At 45.3% G+C, this 16,247-nt stretch overlaps 2 non-coding genes across 2 annotated transcripts; one reads left to right on the top strand and one right to left on the bottom strand.

The window, feature by feature from the left end:
• The first annotated feature begins 8,012 nt into the window (after positions 1-8,012).
• On the top strand, positions 8,013-8,128 carry LOC149315535 (U5 spliceosomal RNA). The gene has a single exon (XR_016280760.1). It is a non-coding gene; the product is annotated as a U5 spliceosomal RNA (small nuclear RNA).
• Positions 8,129-12,007: 3,879 nt separating this feature from the next.
• LOC149315536 (U5 spliceosomal RNA) lies at positions 12,008-12,123 on the bottom strand. Its single transcript, XR_016280761.1, has one exon. It is a non-coding gene; the product is annotated as a U5 spliceosomal RNA (small nuclear RNA).
• Positions 12,124-16,247: the final 4,124 nt, after the last annotated feature.

A 16,247-nucleotide genomic window follows, 5' to 3' on the forward strand; every position in this document is an offset into this window, starting at 1 on the left:
GAAACGCACCTGAAACGTGTTACCCAAAATTCTGGGGTCCCACAAGGGCACCCATGAATTAATATATTTTTGGGAAATTTTAATAGCTCAAATTATATTTCAGGCAGGGCAACAGTCGGCTATGGGATTGCAACCCTATGTATAACAGTTCCAAATCACATAGAACTCCAGAGGCAATTCCAAATGGGTTTTGTAGTTTTATTTTTAAAAATAACACACACATACACACACTCTAGAACTAATGAAGAAAAGTAGGGGAAGGTGAATAGTGTAGGCCTTGCTAATGGTGATAGCAAGTGATAGCAACTGTGGTTCAAATAGATGGGAATCCAGAACAGAGAAGACTCAATAGCTGCATTGGCAAGTGGGGTGGCTGGCTTACTGAGGTGCCTAGTAGACCCAACAGAGTGCCTGCCTGGATCCAAGCTAGACCAAATTGCTAGTGTCTAGGTGGTGGTATATATACTCAAAATCATATTCTGGAGCAGTAATGAAGGACTGAATGGATTAACTCTCTGCTAAAGGGTTTTCCAGGAGAAAAGAAAGTTTGGGAGCTGTAGTAAATGTTCAGAAGATTGGTGTAAATATCTCAGACAAAAGCAAACCTCTTGCTGCTGGAGAGGAGTCCTCTGTCTGTGAATGCACTACCATTTCCTTTGGCCAGAGTACTGTCATTGCCCTCCACAGACAAAAGGGATTATGTTGATGCCTTGGGTGATCTCATTGTGGTGAGTGTCTTGCTTACTCCCTTCCTTGAGCCAACCAGATTTATGGCCAGATTTTGCTTTTCTAGGTCACTCACCTCAGTGTCCCTTTTAATATTAGACTGATATCAAATATGAGAGGGGAGATTGGGGGCCTGGGGCTAGGGTAAGACTAATAATAGTAATTTGTGGGACTTTCTGCTTCATGTGCCAAAACAGCTTACTAGTAACTATTGTTATGTATATTGTGCATTCATTTTGCAGATGTGGATAGTCTTGATCTAGCAAGAACCAACAGCGCATACTTGAAATAGCTTCCTACCAGCTCTGTCCTGGAACAGGTCCGTATTTCCACCTGGATTGTGTTACCCATCCAAGTTTTGTTGGATTGCATTGTCTCATACCAATGAGATGCATGACTAATTACTGTATTACTCATGACCACAATGTGATTGGGGCCAGAGCCTTGCCTGAACTTATCTTGTGAGGTTCAGAATTTGGAAATATTACTTGTCTGGAGGCAACTCCCGGGTTCCTATGCTAACCTGGGGAGTCTAAGATCTGTGCAGTGGCCCCTCCACATTTACTGGGGTTAGGGGTGAAGGACCCCCATGAATGTGGGAAAACCTCAAATAAAAAACACTATTCTTTTTATCTAAGACAGTTTCTCCAGTGCAACTCTATGGTCAACATCTGCCAGAGGTTCATCACAGAATCGTGCTAGAAGACCTACAAATGCCTAGAGAAGTGTTTTCTCTAGGGACTTCTAGGTTTTCCAGCACAATTCTATGGTCAACTTCTGGCAAAGTTGTGCTGGAGAACCTAGACATTCCTCAAGAGAACATACCAATCAAAACTGGAAATAATCAAATTAGTAAAAGTCAAAGCTGCAAGTGTGGAGGGCCAATTGTAGTCCAAAAAGGTAACCTCTCCAAGCTCCAGTGAAGTTACGTATATGTAAGTAATGACTCCAAGTTCTGCTAAAAGGGGGCTATACATTAAGAAGAGGAAGATGATGATTTGAATACAGATATAGACCTCCTGCAACTAGGGATGCCATAACCCGGCGGCCCCCGTGACAATCACGCTTTTGGGGGGCCCCTCACGGTCATGGTCCGGTTTGGGGGCCCCCACGCCTTGTTCCCGGTTCGGGGTCCACTCCTCCTGCGGCCATAGCCGCTGCCGCTAATGCGGCTGGCTGCTGCGCCAACCCACCTCCTCCTCCTCCTCTTCGTGGTGGGCTGGGCAGCGCCAACCCACCTCCTCCTCCAGCTCCGCCTTCCTTCTCCTCCTCGGCAGCAGAAGCGCCGCCGCCACCGCGTCAGGGCTTGCCCACCCGCTCGCACACACACAGGGCTCCAAAACAGGAGCTCATCCCTTGCTTTGGCCAGCCAGTCATTGGCCAGCTGGCCAAAGAGGACGGGCTCCTCGGCGCGCGCCGCCCAGGCCTCAGCAGGGGCCAGCGGCAGCGCGCGCGCCTGCCCAGCTTTTCTCCCCGCGCGTGCGCGCCAGCCATCCTAAGGAGGAGGAGGGGAGGAGAGGAGGAGGAGGAAGGAGCCGGAGGAAGGGTGCCTTGAAGGGGCCAGGGCAGAATTGGGGCGGAGGAGGAGGAGGAGGAAAGCTGAGTCAGTGGCCTTTAGGTCTGCCTTGGTTTTTTGGGGCTTTTAAATTATTTTTAAAAATATAAAATACTTATTTTATTTTATTAATTTTTATTATTGTTTTTTATTTTTTTTATTTCATTAATTTTTATTATTGCTTGTTTTACTTTATTTTATTAATTTTTATTATTGCTTGTTTTATTTTATTTCATTAATTTTTATTATTGCTTGTTTTACTTTATTTTATTAATTTTTATTATTGCTTGTTTTATTTTATTTCATTAATTTTTATTATTGCTTGTTTTATTTTATTATATTAATTTTTATTATTGCTTGTTTTATTTTATTTCATTAATTTTTATTATTGCTTGTTTTATTTTATTATATTAATTTTTATTATTGCTTGTTTTATTTTATTATATTAATTTTTAATTAAATATATACACCCCTGCCTTATTTTTTATTTTTTCCCCGTTATTTTTTATTATTAAATATATGGAAGTGCATTTTCTGTGTATTTATGGCGATTTGAATGCTAACAAGTCTGCCTTTCTTGGACAATTATAGTGATGATGATGATGATGGTGGTGATATTGATATCAACAAGCCTCTGAGGCACGGCCAATGTAACTTGCTGTGATTTTTACAAACTCATGCACAGTGAAGAAAAACCACAGTCCCTTGACCAAGTACACACTTCTGAGAAGTACAGTTGAACCCGAGGGCAAGTCCATTTCTGCCATCTGTCTAGGAATAATGCCAAAATGTCCTCCATTTTGATCATGCTTTAAAAACATGCATTTATATTAACATTTTTTTAAAATCCTCAATTTTTTGCACGTCCTCCATTTTTATAAAATGTGTCCTACATTTGTCCTACATTTGTCCCGGTTTGGAGCGCCTGACATATGGCAACCCTACCTGCAACTGAAGTCATCATCAACAACCTATTATTATTATAGCTTGAAAAACCCACAAAAAACTAACAACCTATTAGTTAACATACTTCTTCAATACACTGGTTAAGCAAAGTACTTGGAGAATTTCTGGGCAGGTTCTACTACCTATTGCAGGTGCTAAGCAGTGGCAGGGAGTCAGGATGCAGCATGCCTCATGTTTTTGCTCTTTCTCACCTCAGGATTTAAAAATGCTGTGCTGCTGATATGTGGTGTCAAGTGGACTTCTGTGTATGGTGACCCTACAATAGGGTTTTCTTAGCAAGATTTATTCTGGGGAGGTTTGCCATTGTTATGCTCTGAGGCTGAGAGCGTGTGACTTCCTGAAGGCACCAAGTGGATTTCCATGTTGGAGAGGGGATTCAAACCCCTCATTTGTCTATCATAGTCTTAGTGCAACACTCAAACCACTTCACCCATTTGTTCTCCTCCCCTCCCCTCTGTTTTCTTCCAAAAAATTACCAATGGTTTTTGGTGTTTTTGTTTTTTGTAGAGGCACATAGCATGTTCTCAGAATTAACTGATCAAATGGAATACATTTTACCCTGAATTGGGGTATGGATAGTTTGGAGCTCAGAGAGCCACAACACCTGATTTTTGAATATTAAGAAGTTCCAGAAGGCTCCAAGGTATCATTGTGGCTACCATTTTGGGTGTCAGGAAGTGATGTTGCATCCGTTTTTGTTGCCTCTTGGGCCATTTGGGGGGATTTCTAGTCCAGCCACTCCACTACACACACTCTTAGGGTTGCTCTATTTACAAAGCATACAAAAACATGAAAAATCTATCCTATGGAATAGAATAGCATAGAGCTGAATATTATTATCACAGCACTAGTTCCAGTACTGGGTGGAGTCAAATATCTTCAAATGGACTCGCTATTGCTGTGCCTCCCCCCCCCCCCCCATTATCAAACTCTCTAGAGCCGGGGTAGGCAACCTTTTTGAGTCGGGGGCCAGGTTGCTGTCCCTCAGACAACTGGGGGGGCCGAAGCCGGGGGGTGGAGCTTCCACCCTCCGGGGGTGGAGCCACATGCCAGGGGTGGAGCTTCCACCGAAGCATCATCATCATCATCATCATCACCACTATCATTGTTACAGCAGACCTTTGTTACAGCACTTTGGAAAGTCACACTGTCTCACCTTCATAAATAATAAAAATAATCAAATGAAATAAAAAGCAATAATGAAAATAATGAAATAAAAAACCAAAAATAAGTGTTATATATTTTTAAAAATTAATGAAAAAACCCCAAGGCAGACCTGAAACGACTCACCTTTCCACCTCCTCCCCCTCTTTCTCCTCCTCTTTCTCATTGAGAGGGGATTTTGCACAAAGAACACCCAGGGCAAGTAGTAATAATAAATAATAATACTAAGAATAAAGTTACAAGCAAAGAAATTACTAAAATGCAATTGAAAATAAAGTGCAGCAAGCATGCACACAGTTTCAACCCAGAAAAGCCACAGGGTGCTGAGAGGGAAGTTTGCACAAAGAACACCCAGCTAACCCCCTCCCCCAAGGAACCAACCTCTTGCCTCGCTGAGGCTCTGGCTCCCTGGCTCCCTTTCTCCCTGGCTCTGCACTCCTTCTGCCTCTGCTCTTAGGGAGGAGGAGGAGGAGGGTGGAGGGTGAGGTGGAGCCTGCTGCAGGCCCACTGCAGCCCCTGGAGCCCTGTTGGAGTGCTCCAGGGGCTGCACCGGGCCTCCTAGATGGGCGCCGCCATTTTGTTTTTCAAAATGGCGACAAAGTCTTGCATGACTTTTGCCATCCTGAGGTCACGCGAGACTTCTGCCGCCATTTTGAAAAACAAATTGGCGCCCAGAGCGGCAGAAAAACGGGGACAATCGGCGGCAATCGGCAGCAGGACTGTGCAGGGGCCGCTGGGAAGGCCTTGGCGGGCCGTATCTGGCCCGTGGGCCGTAGGTTGCCTACCCCTGCTCTAGAGCAACCATATAACACATACATTTTACCATTATGACAACTGCACCATAATATATAAAATCACTCTGTAACCAATGAAGTATTGAATAGGTTCACTTTTTCATTACTAGAAAATGCTTCATGTTACAGTTCAAGAATGCAAACAGAGCTGGAATGCAGTTCCTGAAAAAAGGTGTGACCTACAATAAAAAGTGAAAGTAAATATTCGAGAGTGTCAAAGTACACCTATCGATGCTGGCATTGACTTAGAGCAGGGTTGTAGTTAGTTAAGAAAATTTCCCAAGTTTAGAGAACTGGATGTGTCCCAACCCCATCTAAAGCCAACATTAGAAAATCCCCCACATTAGGAATGTGGTATGAAAAGCTTTTAACCTATATGGTGTAAGGTGTGTAAAAACTCCTCCTTTTATCTGCTCTGAACTTCCCACCATTTAGCTTCATTGGATGACTCTGGACACACACAAACACACACGTATGCTCCCTTCCTGCTGAACTTTGTTGGTATTGTGTACCTTCAAGTCCTTCCCGATTTATGGTGATCCTAAGGCAACCCTACCTTGGGGTATTCTTAGGAAGATAAGTTCAGAAAGGGTTTGCCACTGCCTTCCTCCTGAGGCTGAGAGCATGTGATTTGCCCAAGATAGTGGGTTTTCATAGCTGAGCAAGGGTTCAAACTCTGCTCTCCAGAGTTCTAGTCCAACATTCAAAGCACTACAATACCGGCTGAACTACCAGCCCCAAGCCAGTGCCACCCAGCTAAAGGCAGTGGCAAACCCAGTACCGCTCTGATCAGATCCAGAATTTCAGAGTCTGCTCATAAGTGAATTTGAAGGCTTTCACTGTTGGCATCCATAGTTTTTTGTGGGTTTTTCGAGCTATGTGGCCATGTTCTAGAAGAGTTTGTTTCTGACGTTTCGCCTGCATCTGTGGCTGGCAACTTCTTTGAAGATGCCAGCCACAGAAGGAGGTGAAACTTCAGGAATAAACTCTTCTAGAACATGGCCACATAGCCCAAAAACCCACAAAAAACTCTGCACACAAGCTTTCCTATTTTCCTTTCTTGGTTCATGCAAATGAAGCAGCAGCGTGGGGTGGCGAAAACATTAGGTATGAAAGAGCATTTGCCCGCCCTGACCTGTTTCAGTGCCAAAGATGGTAGTAAATTTCTTTCACACATTAGATGTGAAGGAGCATTTGCCAGTCCTGACATGCTTTAGTAGTAAATTTCTCTCTCTCTCTCTCACACACACACACACACACACAGTGCATTACACTTGTGCCACAAAGGATAAAGAAATGAGTTAGAAAGTAGCTGCCCCGGCCACTCAACCCCAGGCTTTACAATCAGCCCTCCATATCCATGGATTCTTGATTCAAGCATCCACAGCTTGAAAATATTTTTAAAATATAGTCGACCCTCTGTTTACCTGGGGATCCATTCCAGACCACTACCACCACGTGAAAACGGAGACTTTCATGTATTCAAGCCCAATAGGCTTGAATGGGGTGCACCCCTGTGAGCTTGCTGGGTGTGTGTGCACGCCACGGAGTTGTGCTCAGTTGAAGATAACGGAGGTCGCCCCTCCATGAATAATCAAGACCATGGATCTCAACTCCATGAGAAAGGAGGGGCGACTGTATATAAATTTCAAAAAGCAAACCCTGATTTTGCCATTATATGTAAGGGAGACAATTTTACTAGGCCATTATATTTAATGGAAACTGAGCATCCACAGATTTTGGTATCCAGGGAGGGTCCTGGAACCAAACCCCAGAAAATACCAAAGGCCCACTGTATTTTCCCACTTCATTCCTTGAACCACCACTTGTCACAGATGCTTTAGCTGTGGATTCCTAAATTGGGAAAGAGTGGATTTGATTTGTGGACTTGATCTTATGTGGGGGACAAGCTGGGTTTTTCTTTTCCAGTGTATCAAGGACCGGCACCATATGTGTGCCCATTACACCTCTTTCTTTCTTTCTTTCTTTCCTGAAAACGTGCCACAGACTGGCAGCCAATACCTTGCAGACAGCATGGACTACCACCAAACTGCAAGTGATTCTTGCAATGTTTTCTCTGGGCATGCAGCAGGAAACTGGAAGCCATTTCTTATTCTCTGCAAGAACCAGCAGCAGATGAGTGTTACAGCAGTGAATGTATGTGGCTAACTACATACAGAAGTGGTGTAGTAGTTTGAACATTGGACTATGACTCTGGAGAGCAGGGTTCAAATCCAAACTTAGCCATGAAAAACCCCCTCCTCTCCCCCTGCTGAGTGCAAACTACTATTACACTTTGAGTGAGTGTAGTAAGCCAAGGACAAAGGGAGAAAGTGAGGGGAGAGGATAGCCCTTGAGGTTTCTGTAATTCTAAGTCAATGGGGGGAATGCAACTGCAGTACTAGTAGCTTTGATGGTGAGTTCCTGCATGGCAGAATGGGGTCGGACTGGATGGCCCTTGAGTCTCTTCCAAAGTCAATGGGGGAAATGCAACTGCAGTACTAGCAGCCGCCGTGAGGGGGCGCGCGAGAGAAGCCCTTCTCTCCTCCCGGCCGAGGATTCCAAGGGGCTCCTACGTCATCATCATTTGCATACCGCTGGGACCACAATGCACTGCGCGGAGGGAACCGGGAACCGGGGCCTCTGTTCTCCTCTCGCGGTCCTTCCCCGGCTTTGCTCCTTCCCTCCGTTCACTGGAGAACGGGCCCTGGACCTGCAGCCCAGGATTCCCACCGAGGCAAAAGGGCCACCATGACCTGAAAGGCAGCTGCCATTGATGGGGCCGGGGAGGTCTGGGGCTGGAAGGCATACTCTGGTTTCTCTTCAGATCGTATAAATCTTTCGCCTTTTACTAAAGATTTCCGTGGAGAGGAACATTTATGAGTTTCGAACTAATTTTTTGAGGCCCCGCTTCGGTGGGGCTACTTTCTGCTGGTTTAAAAATAGACTCAAAGCGCAGGTCGGAAGAGTAGCTCCATTGTGGGAGGAGCCTCGGCCTTCAGCCCCTGTTTCGTCTGTCACTCTATCGGCCTGAGAGCGAGGCTTCAGTCACAGCACTGGCTCCCAGGCTTTGCTCCTCCTCCAGCTCTTTGGACTACGGCTCCCAGAATGCCTGGCTGTGGGCCAAGATGGCCAGGGCTTCTGGGAGCTGTAGTCCAGAAAGCCGGGAGAAACAGTGTTGGGGAATTCAAAGATATAGCCCTGTTAGTCTGTAGAATGAATATAGAGATCTTGTAGCACCTTTGAGACTCACCGAAAGAAAGAAGTTGGCAGCATGAGCTTTTGTAGATTTAAGTCTACATCCTCAGATGCATTTGTCTTTTTGTCTTAAGACTTAAGTCTGCAAAAGCTCATGCTGCCAACTTCTTTCTCTCTCTCTCTCTCTCTCTCTCTCTCTCTCCATACCGCTTTATAGTAAGGATAACAGCTGGAGGTACAATACAATATACTATGGGATAATATATAATACAGTAATTGTTTTGCAAGATCGGCAGGTTGGCAGTTGTAGTAGTAGTAGTTGTTCTTATTATTTATATCCTGCCCTTCTCCCAAGGCTGGGACTCAGGGTGGCTTACAACATTAAAAAACACCATAAAGTTAAAAACTTACAAAAATAGTATATTAAAATAGAATTAAATTGCTACAATAATTAAATCAAATCCAATGCTAAAATCAAGTTTAAAAAGATTAAAATGCTTAAAACACATTAAAACTATATCCAAGGCCCAGTTGCCGCATGATGGGTGAGCTCCCTCACTAGTGCCAGCTTCTGCCAATGGAGCAGTCTGTCAGGGATGCTTTGATTGAGAGTTCCTGCATGGCAGAATGGGGTTGGACTGGATGGCCCTTGGGGTCTCTTCCAGTTCTACGACTCTAAGAAATGCAAGTAGATAAATAGGTACCACTTAAGTGGGAAGGTAAGCAGTGTTTTGTGCAGTCATGCTGGCTATATAATCACAGACTAGTCTCTGGCAAAGCTGGCTTTTTGGCTTAGTAACGGAGATGAGCACCGCCTCCGACGGTCGGACACAACTTGACAACCTTGTCAACAGGGAATATCTTTACCTTTAATCGTTTAGCAAGGGGATTTTGTAGTACCTTTCAGAGCATAAGCTTTCCTAGTTTTGTTGTTAACCACCCTCGACTCGATCACAAGTTGAACGAGCCTGGGGAAGAGATGGTTTAGGGGTGATCATAGAATCGTAGAGTTGGGAGAGACCACAAGGGCCATCCAGTCCAACCCTTTATCATGCAGGAAATCACTATCAAAGCACCCCTGACATGATATGATGTGATAGCCTTATACTTGTATTGCATATTGAGGATGGAGCAAGCTTGTTTTCTGCTGCACCAGAGACTAGAACATGGAACAATGGATGCAAGCTGCAGGAAAAGAGATTCCACCTCAACATTAGGAAGAACTTCCTAATGGTAAGAGCTGTTCACCAGTGGAAGATGCTCCCTCGGAGAGTGGTGGAGTCTCCTTCTTTGGGGGTCTTTCAGCAGAGGCTGGGCGGCCGTCTGTCGGGAGTGCCTTGATTGAGAGTTCCTGCATGACAGAATGGGGTTGGACTAGATGGCCCTTGTGGTTTCTTACAACTCTATTATTCTATCATCTCAACCCATGGTGATCCTGTGGATGAGGCAGCTCCAAGGTCTTTGTCCTCCACTGCTCTGCCTAGTTCCTGCAAACTCATACCTATGACCTCCTTAATAGAGTCCATCCCTCTGGCATGCAGTCTTCCTCTCTTTCTGCTTCCACAGTCTGGAAAACCAGTGTTTGGCTTTACAGTAATAGAATTCAAAGATATAGCCGTGTTAGTCTGTGCAATCAGTCTGTAGAGAGATCTTGTACCACCTTTAAGACTCACTGAAAGAAAGAGGTTGGTAGCAGGAGCTTTTGTTGACTAAAAAGTCTACTTTCTCAGATGCAGGGCAGCCATGAAAGAACTAGGAAAGATCCTAAAAAGGCAAAAAGATACACAACTGAGCGCAAAAGTTAGAATCATACAAGAGATCGTATTCTCTATTACCATGTTTGGATGTGAGAGCTGCACAGTGAAGAAAGGGGATAGGAAGAAAATCCATTCATTTGAGCTGTGGTGCTGGAGAAGAGCACTGAGGATCCCTTGGATGGCCAGAGAGACAAACAAGATGGTCCTTGAACAGATCAAGCCTGGACTCTCCCTGGAAGCCACATCAGGTGAAGGCATGGATCACTGGATAATGCTGGGAAGAGTGGAAGGACGCAGAAAGAGAGTAAGGCCACATTCAAGATGGACTCGGCCAAGGAGGCCCTGGCCCTGAGGCTGTAGGACCTGAGCAGAGCAATGGAGGACAAGGGGCCTTAGAGGTGACCCTATCAACTTCACTGAAGGTACCTAAAACTAACAGATTTGGTCAGAGAGCTCCACTTTATTTATTTGTATGCCACCTTTCTCACAAAAAGGGACCCATGATGGCTCACAAGATTAAAAAAGCACTTTAAAAACAATTAAAATAACCCAGGTAAAACAATATAAAATTTAGATTTAAAAAAACACACAAAAGTTAAAACTCTCGCTCTTAAGTACAGTATCATGTTTTCCCTGTTTTCCACCTCATGCAAGGACCTGCATGGTGCAATGGTTTCAGCGTTGGACTAGGACACTGGGAGACCAAGATTCAAATCCCCGCTTGGCCATAGAAACCCACTGAATGGCCTTGGGCATGTCACACTCTCTCAGCTTCAGAGGATGGCAATGGCAAACCCCCTTTGAAGAAACTGGCCAAGAAAGTTTTTCAATAATCAGTTCCTGTGATAGGTTCTCCTTAGGGTCGCCATAAGCAGGGAAGGATCTGAAGGCGCACAACAATCTCCCTCATGCATTTGAGGAAGCAGACGCAAGTCTATGGAAACTCATGCTACTAGCTTCGTCCGTTCAGTATGTAGATGACCGCATACTCCTATAGCACTAGTATTCCACTTTAACTGGCCTGGGTGCCTCCTGTTGCATTCTGGGATCTGTAGTTTAAGGATCTGCATTTAGAATTCTCAGCCAGAGAACTCTTAGGCCTCACTAAACTCCAAACCCCAGAATGCAACAGGAGGCAGCCAGAGCAGCAAAAGTGGAATGGCAGCACTCAAAGAGCGCAGTGCAGCAATGCGTTTAGTCTCCAAGGTGCTACAAGATCCCTTTGCAGACTAATTTTCCAGGCTCAACACGGCTGCTGTTTACTGTGAGCCTTCAAGTTGTTTCCTACTTATAGCAACCACAAGGCAGCCCTATCATGGGGGCTTTCCTGGCAAGATTTGTTGAGAGGAGGTTGACCATTGCCATCCCTGAGGCTGAGAGAGTGTGACTTGCCCAAGGTCCCCCAGTGGGCTTCATAGCTAAGCAGGGATTCGAACCCTGATCTCCTTGTGCAACACTTAAGCCACTATGCTAGGCTGGCCCTGCTATGCCTTTCAATGCCTTCCAAGAGTAGAAGTTTAAACAGGACAAACAACTCAAACTACACAGCAGAGGCCAGGAGGAAATCTCTTTTTAAACCAGGGATTCCCCAACACTGTTTCTCCCGGCTTTCTGGACTACAGCTCCCAGAAGCCCTGGCCATCTTGGCCCACAGCCAGGCATTCTGGGAGCCGTAGTCCAAAGAGCTGGAGGAGGAGCAAAGCCTGGGAGCCAGTGCTGTGACTGAAGCCTCGCTCTCAGGCCGATAGAGTGACAGACGAAACAGGGGCTGAAGGCCGAGGCTCCTCCCACAATGGAGCTACTCTTCCGACCTGCGCTTTGAGTCTATTTTTAAACCAGCAGAAAGTAGCCCCACCGAAGCGGGGCCTCAAAAAATTAGTTCGAAACTCATAAATGTTCCTCTCCACGGAAATCTTTAGTAAAAGGCGAAAGATTTATACGATCTGAAGAGAAACCAGAGTATGCCTTCCAGCCCCAGACCTCCCCGGCCCCATCAATGGCAGCTGCCTTTCAGGTCATGGTGGCCCTTTTGCCTCGGTGGGAATCCTGGGCTGCAGGTCCAGGGCCCGTTCTCCAGTGAACGGAGGGAAGGAGCAAAGCCGGGGAAGGACCGCGAGAGGAGAACAGAGGCCCCGGTTCCCGGTTCCCTCCGCGCAGTGCATTGTGGTCCCAGCGGTATGCAAATGATGATGACGTAGGAGCCCCTTGGAATCCTCGGCCGGGAGGAGAGAAGGGCTTCTCTCGCGCGCCCCCTCACGGCGGCTGCTAGTACTGCAGTTGCATTTCCCCCATTGACTTTGGAAGAGACTCAAGGGCCATCCAGTCCGACCCCATTCTGCCATGCAGGAACTCACCATCAAAGCTACTAGTACTGCAGTTGCATTCCCCCCATTGACTGAGAATTAAAGAGTTGGAGGAGGCCTCAAGGGCCATCCAGTCTGACCCCATTCTTCACAAGGCATGGTTTCCAGACTTCACCATTTTAGTCGCCCTCCTTTGGACACGCTCCAGTTTGTCAACATCCTTTTTAATGGTGGTGCCCTGAACTAGACACAATATTCCAGGTGGGGCCTGACCGGAGCAGAATACAGTGGCACTATTACTTCTCTTGATCTAGACACTATACTTTTATTGATGCAGCCTAAAATTGCATTGGCCTTTTTAGCTGCCGCATCACACTGTTGACTCATGTTCAACTTGTGGTCTAATTGGACTCCTAGATCCCTTTCACATGTTGTCTCCTTAAGCCAGGTGTCCCCCATCCTATATCTGTGTATTTCATTTTTCTGCCCTAAGTGCAGTACCTTACATTTCTCCCTGTTGAAATTCATTTTGTTAGTTTTGGCCCAGCTTTCTAATCTATTAAGGTCATTTTGAATGTTGATCCTGTCCTTTGGAATATTAGCTATTCCTCCTAATTTGGTGTCATCTGCACATTTGATAAGCATGTCCCCTATTCCTTCATCCAAGTAATTGATAAAGATGTTAATAATAATAATAATAATAATAAGAAGTTTTATTTATAGACCACTATTCCGCAATGATCATAGCAGTGTACAATAAAAATTGCAATACAAAATTAGCCCCTACCCGCCCTCTCCCTCCCTCCAGGCTGGACGATGACAGTTGGCCGTGGAGGGAGGGCTCTGTCCCTTCAGGGCAGTCCCAATGGTGTTGGACTGTTGAATAGCACTGGGCCCAGGACAGAGCCCTGTGGGACCCCACTGGTCACTTCTCTCCAGGATGAAAAGGAGCCATTATTGAGCACCCTTTGGCTTCGCCCAGTCAACCAATTACAAATCCATGTAACAGTTACCTTGTCTAGCCAGCATTTTACAAGCTTGTTTGCAAGAATCTCAACGGGGACTTGACTGGTTAGGAAAGAACCAGGCTTGTGAATCGTGAGAGTACTGCAGTGCATTCTTATTATAGTGCTGCTATTAAACTTTTACAGCTCTGGCTGCCTCCTGTTGCATTCGGGGATTTGAAGTTGAGGGAGGGACATTTAGAATTTTCAGCCAGAGAACTCTTAGGCCTCACTGAACAACAACCCCCAAAATGCAACAGGAGGCAGCAGCCATAAAAGTGGAATAGCAGTACTGTAATAAGAGTGTAGTGCAGTAATCTAAGCTGTTGTTGATTGTAGGCTAGCCCTTGACTCAGAAGTAAATTCCATTCATAACTGTCAGGCTCACCCCCCGAGTAAATCTGCGTAAAATGGCTCTCTGTGGAAAGGCAACTAGGGACACGTTCAGCTCTTTCTAAAGTAGAGCTTGGATATATATCAGATCTTTTTAAAACAGAGTTTAGAGATTATATATATATATATATATATATATATATATATAATTTCCAACTCTATTTTAGAAAGAACTGAAATTTGGATTGAGACTTCCAGAATGCCAGCTGGGGAATTCTGGGAGTTATAATTTTACAAAGAGTAATATTTCTATCCTCCAAGCTTTGCCCCAGGGGTGCAAGGATGCAAGACTCCAGCTTCGAACAGCCAGCTGCTCCGTTGAATTTATGCACTCAAGGGCTTGTCTATGGCTGCACCTAGGGCTAACCTATCATGGGGTTTACTTGGCAAGATTTGTTCAGAGAGATTTTGCTTTTGCCTTCCTTTCAAACCACAACCTCATGCTTATTGGAAAAGGCAACAATGCAGGGGAAAGTGGAAGGAAGTTTGCAAAGAGGAAGAGTGGAGTGCAGGTGGATTGCATCAATCAAGGCAGCCCTAGCTCTGAGTGTGCAAGACCTGCGCAGGGCTGTTAATAACAGGATCTCTTAGAAGACCTTTATTATAGGTCTAGCATAAATGCAAACCAACATGACAGCACATTGCAACAGGCTAAAAAGCCTAATAACTCACAGGTTTGTTCCAATTAGTACATAATAAGCTGGTACCTCATATTACAAAGTACAGGTTGAAACGCAGGTAGCAGTGGCTCAGCAGGACCAATAATTGTAGTGTAGAATGAAATTAAGGGAGAACAGCCCTATGGTATTGTTGTGCACCTTCAAGTCATTTTCAACTTATGATGACCCTAAGGTGAGCCTATCATGGGGTTTTATTGACAAGGTTCTTCTGTTTCCCATCCTCTGAGGCTGAGAGTGTGTGACTTGCCCAAGGTCACCCAGTGGATTTTCATAACTGAGCTAGAATGTGAACCCTGGTCTCCAGAATCATAGTCCAACACTCAAACCACTACAGCATGCTGGCTTATCACAACAGCTCTTACCCACCATCTTCTCTCAAGAACATCAGAGGAGCCCTGGATAGATCATTAGATGAAAGGCCTATCTATCTAGTCCATCAATCTGTTCCCACAGTGATCTATCAGTTGCCTATGGGGAGCTTACAAGCCAATAGGGACAGGAAGCCAAATGAAACAAAAAAGGGGGTGGGGCCCTCTAACAGATGTTTAGCAGAACGAATTTCAACAGGTGTAGCTCATTGTGCTGCACCTGGTACCTTGTCACCATGAGTTCTGTTCTCCAGTTGCTTCTGCTGCAAAACAGAGCTGCCTTGCCCTGAGTCAGACTTATTGGTCCATCTCAGCCAACTGGAGATCCAAATATTGAGAAGGTTTGACCCTGCTGATAGTGACCTTGGGCAATTCACACTCTTTCAGCCTCAGGGGAAGGCAATGGCAAACCTCCTCTGAACAAATCCTGCCAAGAAAACCCCATGATGGGTTCGCCTTGTGCTCGCCATTTGTTGGAAACAACATGAAGGCACACAGCAACAAAAAAGCTTGATAAGCAGACAAATTTGCTCTGTTCGCAGAAGATCTGCCCTTGTTTTCATGGGGCTGCCTCTGCAAACAAGAAGCGAGTCCCACAGGACCTATCATCCCCAGTAACTGATATGCAGAGGCAATTAACATACCTCTGGAAATGATGGGGGTGATGAGCAGCCTTCCATGTTCCCTCTGACATTTTAGAACAGCTGTGAGAATTCTGCAACCATTCAGTCATTGTAAACTGTAGATGCCAGCTATAGGAATCTTTGCATTTGTTGTGCCAGCTACAGGACTGCTGCGAGTTGCAGTCTTTAAACATCTGGAGGGCTGCATGACATTGACCCCTGATTTGATAGGGTTTAATCCTGATTAATTCTCCCCCGCCCCACTTTTGCAGCTGCTTTTAAAAGTTTCTCTCTCCTCCTCCCACTTTTGCTCCTTTATCCCTGGTTTACTTCACTTGCTGCAAACTCAAAGTCCCTAAGGTCCCAAACACACTGCAGAAATAATCCAATTTGAGAACACTTTAACTGCCCTGATTCAATGCTAAAAAATCCTGGAAACTGTTGTTTACTGTGGCACGAGAAACCTCTGACAGAAAAGGCTAAATGTTCCACAAAACTGCAGTCCCCAGAATTCCTTAGCATTGAGCCAGGGCAGTTAAACCAGTCTCAGATGGGATTATTTCTCTAGTGTGTTTTGGACCAGAGTAGTTAGAACTCCATAGTGGGGACAGAGAGGAGAGGAGGAATGCAGAATCTTTTCCTTCCCAATGGGCTCAGGCAAAGCAATCTGCCACATCCCCATCTAACTTGTGTATTCTCCATCATTATTAGCTTCT

Source organism: Sceloporus occidentalis, unplaced genomic scaffold (genome assembly GCF_023333645.1).
Source record: "Sceloporus occidentalis isolate IW3139 unplaced genomic scaffold, rSceOcc1.0.p SCAF_3, whole genome shotgun sequence".
NCBI classification, from domain to species: domain Eukaryota; kingdom Metazoa; phylum Chordata; class Lepidosauria; order Squamata; family Phrynosomatidae; genus Sceloporus; species Sceloporus occidentalis.